Source organism: Budorcas taxicolor, chromosome 4 (assembly GCF_023091745.1).
Source record: "Budorcas taxicolor isolate Tak-1 chromosome 4, Takin1.1, whole genome shotgun sequence".
Classification (NCBI taxonomy): domain Eukaryota; kingdom Metazoa; phylum Chordata; class Mammalia; order Artiodactyla; family Bovidae; genus Budorcas; species Budorcas taxicolor.
In genome coordinates this window covers 75473888-75481218 of record NC_068913.1, presented here as the reverse complement: position 1 = coordinate 75481218, position 7331 = coordinate 75473888, and the positions used below count along the sequence as shown (strand labels likewise).

The following is a 7331-nucleotide window of genomic DNA, read 5'->3' as shown; positions in this document are numbered from 1 at the left end:
CTAGTTGCACTTCCTCTAAGTGCCACTTTGGACTCCTTTTTCTTCTCTATCTAGTGAAATGAATAGCAAGATTAGGTGATATAGAAGAATTTATAAGTGATCTGGAAGATAGAATCCCTGAAATCAAATCACTCAATCAGAATATCAAAAAGAAGCAAGTTTTTAAAAATAAAAATAAGGGACCTTTGAGACAACATCAAGTGTACTAACATTTGCATTATAAGTGTCCCAGAAAGAGAAGAAACATAAAAAGGGTTAGAAAATATATCTGATGAAATCATGGCTGAAAGCTTACCCCAACATGAAGAAGGAAACAGATGGCCGGAAAAATGAAGCACAGTGAGTCCAAAACGAGATTAACCCAGAGGCAAAATGAAGACGTATCATAATTAAATGGCAAACATCAAAGCACAGAGAATTCTAAAGACAACAAGAGAAAAACAGAGACACACACAAGGGAACCGCTAAATGACTGACTGCTGATTTTTCTGCAGAAACTTTGCAGGCCAGCAGAGTGACATGATATATTTAAAGTCCTGAAAGGGAAAAACCTACAATTTAAATATTCTACCCAGCAAGGTTATTATTCAGACTTGGAGAAATAAAGAGCTCCTAAGACAAACAAAAAGTGAAATAATTCATCAATATTAATTCTAAGCTAATCTTATAAGAAGCATTAAAACCGCTCCTTAAGTGAAAAAGAAAAGGCTACAACAAGAAAAAAAAAAGTAGGAAGGGAAAAATTCCACTGGGCACTATGTTTTATTAAAATGATGTAAAAACATTGGAAAACACAACATATAATCTCATTAAACTAAAAAAATATATATTATTGTAATTATATGAAACTAAATCCATGCAGAAAAAAGTAAAACAACTGTAGTTTAATCAGGAAACAATACACAGAAATAATTTGAACACTAACATTCCAGGGAAACCATTCAATATCACAGTAATCCAAGACTATGACCCAACCAGTAATGCTGAAGAAGCTGAAGTTGAACGGTTCTATGAAGACCTAGTCTCCGGCCATATCACCCTTAATGCACCCGATCTCCTCTGATCTCGGAGCTAAGCAGAGTCGGGCTTGGTTAGTACTTGGATGGGAGACTGCTTGGGAATACCGGGTGCTGTAGGCTTTATTTTTTCTTTTGGGCTTCCCTGGTGGCTCAGAGCTTAAAGCGTCTGCCTGCATTGCAGGAGACCTGGGTTCGATCCCTGGGTCGGGAAGATCTCCTGGAGAAGGAAATGGCAACCCACTCCAGCATTCTTGCCTCGAGAATCCCATGGATGGAGGAGCCTGGTGGGCTACAGTCCATAGGGTCGCAAAGAGTTGGACACGACTGAGTGACTTCACTTAAGACCATCAAGAACTAACACCAAAAAAAGATGCCCTTTTTCATTATAAGGGACTGGAAGGCAAAAGTAGGAAGTCACAAGATACCTGGAGTAACAGGCAAATTTGCCTTGGAGTAGAGAACGAAGCAGGGCAAAGGCTAATAGATTTTGCCAAGAGAACGCATTGCTCAAAGCAAACACCCTCTTCCAACAACACAAGAGAAGACTCTACACATGGACATCACCAGATGGTCAATACCAAAATCAGATTGATTATATTCTTTGCAGCCAAAGGTGGAGAAGCACTATACAGTCAGCAAAAACAAGACCTGGAGCTAACTGTGGCTCAGATAATGAAATCTATATTGCCAAATTCAGACTTAAATTGAGGAAAGTAGGGAAAACCACTAGACCATTCAGGTAAGACCAAAATCAAATCCCTTACAATTATACAGTGGAAGTGACAAACAGATTCAAGGGATTAGATCTGATAGACAGAGTGCCTGAAAATCTATGCACGGAGGTTCATGACATTGTACAGGAGACAGGGATCAAGATCATACCCAAGAAAAAGAAATGCAAAAAGACAAAACGGTTGTCTGAGGAGGCCTTACAAATACAAGGTCTACTCAGATAATCACAGTGGTGTCATCACTCACCTAGAGCCAGATATCCTGGAATGTGAAGTGAAGTAGGCCTTAGGAAGCATAACTACAAACAAAGATAGTGGAGGTGATGGAGTTCCAGTTGAGCTATTTCTAACCCTGAAAGATGATGGTGCAAAAGTGCTGCATTCACTATGCCAGCAAATTTGGAAAACTCAGCACTGGCCACAGGACTGGAAAAGGTCAGGTTTCATTGCATCCCAAAGAAAGACAATGCCAAAGAATGCTCAAACTATCGCACAATTGCACTCATCTCACACACTAGCAAAATAATGCTCAAAATTTTTGAAGCCAGGATTCAACAATACCTGAACCCTGAACTTCCAGATGCTTGAGCTGGATTTCTAAAAGGCAGAGGAACCAGAGATCAAATTGCCAACATCTGTTGGATCATCAAAAAAGCAAGAGAACTCCAGAGAAACATCTTGTTATGCTTTCATCGACTATGTCAAAGACTTTGATTGTGTGGATCACAACAAACTGTGGAAAGTTCTTTAAGAGATGGGACTACCAGACTACCTGACCTGCCTCCTGAGAAATCTGCATGCAGGTCAAGAGGCAACAGTTAGAACTGGACATGGAAGAACAGACTCGTTCCAAATTAGGAAAAGAGTACGTCAAGGCTGTATATTGTCACCCTGCTTATTTAACTTACATGAACTGTTTATCATGAGAAATGCTGGATTGGATGAAGCACAAGCTGGAATCAATATTGCCGCTAGAAATATTAATAACCTCAGATATGCAGATGATACCACCATTATGACAGAAAGCAAAGAACTAAAGATCCTCCTGATTAAAATGAAAGAGGAGAGTGAAAAAGCTGGTTTAAAACTCAACACACAGAGAACTAGATCATGGCATCTAGTCCCATCACTTCATGGAAAATAGCTGGGGAAATAGGGAGAGACTTTATTTTGGGGGGCTTCAAAATCACTGCGATGGTGACTTCAGCCATGAAATTAAAAGATGCTTGCTCCTTGGAAGAAAAGTTATGACCAACCTAGACAGCATATTAAAAAGCAGAGACAATAGTTTGCCAAGAAAGTTCCTCTAGTCAAAGCCATGATTTTTCCAGCAGTCATGTACGGATGTGAGAGTTGGACTATAAAGAAAGCTGAGCACTGAAGAAGTGATGCATTTGAACTGTGGTGTTGGAGAAGACTCTTGAGAGTCCCTTGGACTGCAAGGAGATCCAATCAGTCGATCCTAAAGGAAATCAGTCCTGAATATTCATTGGAAGGACTGATGTTGAAGCTGAAACTCCAGTACTTTGGCCACCTGATGTGAAGAACTGACTCATTTGAAAAAATCCTGATGCTGGGAAAGATTGAGTGCTGGAGGAGAAGAGGGACAAGACAGAGATGAGATGATTGGATGACTCACTGATTCAATGGATATGAGTTTGAATAAACTCCAGGATTTGGTGATGGACAAGGAGGCCTGGTGTGCTGCAGCCCATGGGGTCACAAAGAGTTGGACACAATTGAGTGACTAAACTGAAATGAACTCCAGGGAGGGGGGAAATTAAAATGTAGACACACATTAAAATATCAATATTACAATGTAATAATATGGAGTTGTCTGAGTAGTGAAGATCAAATTTTGGAAATAGATTTTGTTACATTGCTTCTCTGAGTTTTAATTCTACCAGGAGAGCATCAAGTCTCTCAAAGGTGTTTTTTGGTGAGGGAGACTCTGACAAAACACTGAAATATATACACGACCATGTGTAAAACAGCTAGATAGTGGGAAGTTACTGTAAAACACAGGGAGCTCAGCCCAGCGCTCTGTGCTTATATAGAAGTGTAGGGTGGTGGGGGATCAGTGGGAGGGAGACTCCCTGAGGGAGGGGATATTATGGCTGATTCACATTGTTGCACAGCAGAAACCAACACAATACTGTAAAGTAACTATCCTCCAATTAAAAGTTTTTTAAAAAGCAAAATGCTATTTTACAGTTGCATAAATACAATTATTGCTTGAAAATATTCTGAAGCTACAAGTAAAGGAAAATGAGTAGAATTTATCAGTTGCAGGACAATGATTGCCTAATGGTGACAAATGGAAATGTGGAAAACTTTGGGCTGCAAAGCTGATCTGGTCCACAGGGCCTAGAGCAGAGCCAAGTCAGGTGACACACTCCACCATACAAATTGCTGCAATACTCTACAGCATAGCTTGCTTTATACATAATATGTAGAGCCCTCCTTTCTTCTTCACCCCTAAACCCAAGTGCCAAATATTATAATCTATACCTTCACAGAGGAAGAATAGGTTCTTTGGCTTTCTGCCCACACTTCAGTTAAATACCAAAAGCTGTCAGAACACTCTTTAGTACAATGGTTTCTACTGCTGTATTCAGAGTCCTTGAAATGGAAGCAAATCATTTCTATTAACAAAGAAATTAAGAAGATAAAAATTGAGTTTAAAGTGGATTTAAAATTGAGGTACCTTTAGAGATGTTTTGTTATTTCAACTGTGTGAAATACAAAAGTTGAAGAAAGATCAATAAAATTTAAAGGAACTATGAAATTGATTTGACTTCATTCAATTCTAAGTGGCAGCCTTAAGTAAGCCTTTCTCTTTCTTATAAATTATCTTGAGCAGAGCTCTTTATGAAATAACTTGCCATTTGCTGAAATCCTGCCTTGGTGTTTTACTCTGTTAGTGAATATCTTCCATTAAGGTTGAGCCAATTACAGAGCACAGATGTTGTTTAAAATGTTTTGCTTCTTGCTACCGCAAAGTTCAAATGTATGAGAGAACTTTGTTTGGGTTGACTGAGTTTTTGTCTTGAGATACTTGAAGTCTTGGTGAAGACTTTTGAAGACCCTGATGCTCATCCTTACACCCCTCTTCAGGCTACAGCTGAGCAAGTAATAAATTAACTTCAAGGATTTTTCACATGATGTAGTATTTCTCTATCTAGTGGCACAGTGCATAGTAACAAAGGAATTTTGCAGCACAAATTGTTCATTTTGCTTTAATTTGCAAACTTAATATAAGATAAACAGTAACTTAAGTCAATCTCTCAACTTACTACAGAGCTAACAATTTAATTTTTACTAATAGATTTTCATGCAGTTTACATTTAATTGCATAGGATTCTGTTGGTTTGACATTTTTTTGGCTAGAGTCTTTCTGGCCAGAATATTTTATAGCATTCTGATCATATTTTCACATGTTGATTTCATGTGTTCTAGTGTATATCATATTTCTATTTCCTCTCTGGATACTAACTTCAACATTTTGGAATGATCAACCAGTTATAAATCCTATCTGAGAGGAGACAAAGAAAATAATGAAAAAAAGTATCAATACACTTTATACTCTTGATTAGAGACGAACATTTCTGAGACATAATCCCAAATAGATTAACATTCCATTTCCATAAATGTGAACTAGAACAGTGAGAGTAGGGACACAAACTCCCGCACCTAGGGATTTCCCACAATTGGTCTATTTTGTGTACATTGGTCTCATTTGTGTACAAACATAGTGTTCCTGTCAGCAATGGATAGTTAGATTGTTATTCAATTCAGCCTCATATGTGAGTATAAATTAATATGCCTGACAATTTCTAAAGGTAACTTAGTGAAGCCCTTGACAAATATGATTTAAAAGTCTATGAATAAGATGTGATTTCAGGCCTCTCCCTTCCCCTTGCTAATGGAGTACAGTGACAGCAGAGATTCTCCAGAAGAGCAAGAATAATCTATGTCACATAGACTCAACTTGAGAACACTGTATTTTCAAAGCAGATTTACTTTCCTGGTCCAGTTTACTTGAAGTGAACAGTCATATGTGTTGGTTTCCCCTTGGAGCCTGAAACCTGAACTTTGTTGGATGCCAGGATAAATGACCCTTTTATTGCTGTTTCTGTGGGTCACTGTCCACAGCACTGATGGGCTGTATTTGTTTTCAAATGAGAGCTAACTGTACAGTCTGGCTGTCCTAAATATATTAAACAGTAATAATTTTTATTAATCCCATTGTTCTTAATATACTGAACACTTTCAAAATGATTTCAGTTGACTCAATAAATTGGTGAGACCTTAAACTTGACCATTAAAAAACAATTTGAGAAGTTTCTATTATTTATTAATGACCATAAAAATCACCTTTCTGTATAAAATGACACACTTTTCCCCTAAGAGTCATCCAAAGGAGGATTCTACTAATGATTATTAAAATGCATAGTGCTTTTTAAAATTTCATGTACTCTGAGATTATTCTAATTTCCACTCTGTTTGCCAGCATTTAATTGTTTCATTATATAAATAGAGGAATAGCCTCATCAGGTACACATCAGTCAAATCCCTAAGAATGTCATGATTTATTAGCTATTACCTTAGTCTCCAACTGGAAGAAACTGCCTAGTACAGTAATTATGCCTCCCTTACTTCTCACAGCTAAGTTCTGCTTCCCAAGCTATGCCATTCTGGATTCCCATCCTTCCCATCGAGAGTGGGCACCTAATTATATAGCAACACTTCTTACTATCTCTGGACTGCAGTCACTAGCCATCACTTTTTTCTTCAAAGTTCAGATGTTTCACTTATTAAGGCATTCTTTACCATATCAATAATAATTTTAAAATGTTTTCTGGGCTTATTTCATAAAAATAGAAAGATCGTTTTTTCCTAGGTATTACAGAATCAATTTATTCTAACTTTTCAACTCCTAAGGCTTCTGAGTCCTTCTTCAACACTCTGTCAAATGTACAATATCTCAATCTCATTTACAGTCAACTGTTGTCATGCTCAGGCTTCAAGGAGCCATTCCATAAAATTATTAGGTAAATTTACAGCTATTTTTGCCAATATTTCATATCCTGAGTCATGGCTAAATACCTTCCTGAATAAATTCTCTTCTGCTTAGCTTTATCTTTTCATCTGCTGCTCTTTATGATCCATGACCACACATATGTGCTCAGTGGCTGGTGGTTCATATTTTGAGGTGTCCTGGTTTACTATAGGATTGCTTTCCAGTCCATTTGGAATGTGCTGAAAGCTGATTCTGGTTATTGGCCTGGAGGCAATAGGTGGTGATGGATTTCAGGAGAACAGTATTTTACTGGACATGTGCTTAGGTGAGGTCTTTGCAGAATCTCCATGCAAAGGGGAAGCTATGGTAAGTGGCAAGGGACTGTCTGTACTAGGCAAGAGGGGTAAGAAGAATTTGAAGAATCTCAGGTTTACCCACTTGCATTTTCCAAATCTAATCAATGTTTCTATCATGATGCTAGCATTAACATCAAAAACCTTTAGAGGCTGCTAATTTAATACCCATGAAGGTTTGATAACCTTATGATCCTGTACCTAG

The 7331-nt window shown here is 37.9% G+C and overlaps 1 pseudogene; it reads left to right on the top strand.

Moving 5' to 3' along the window:
• Positions 1–1021: 1021 nt before the first annotated feature.
• LOC128047088 (uncharacterized) lies at positions 1022–1139 on the top strand (annotated as a pseudogene).
• The last annotated feature ends 6192 nt before the right edge of the window (positions 1140–7331 follow it).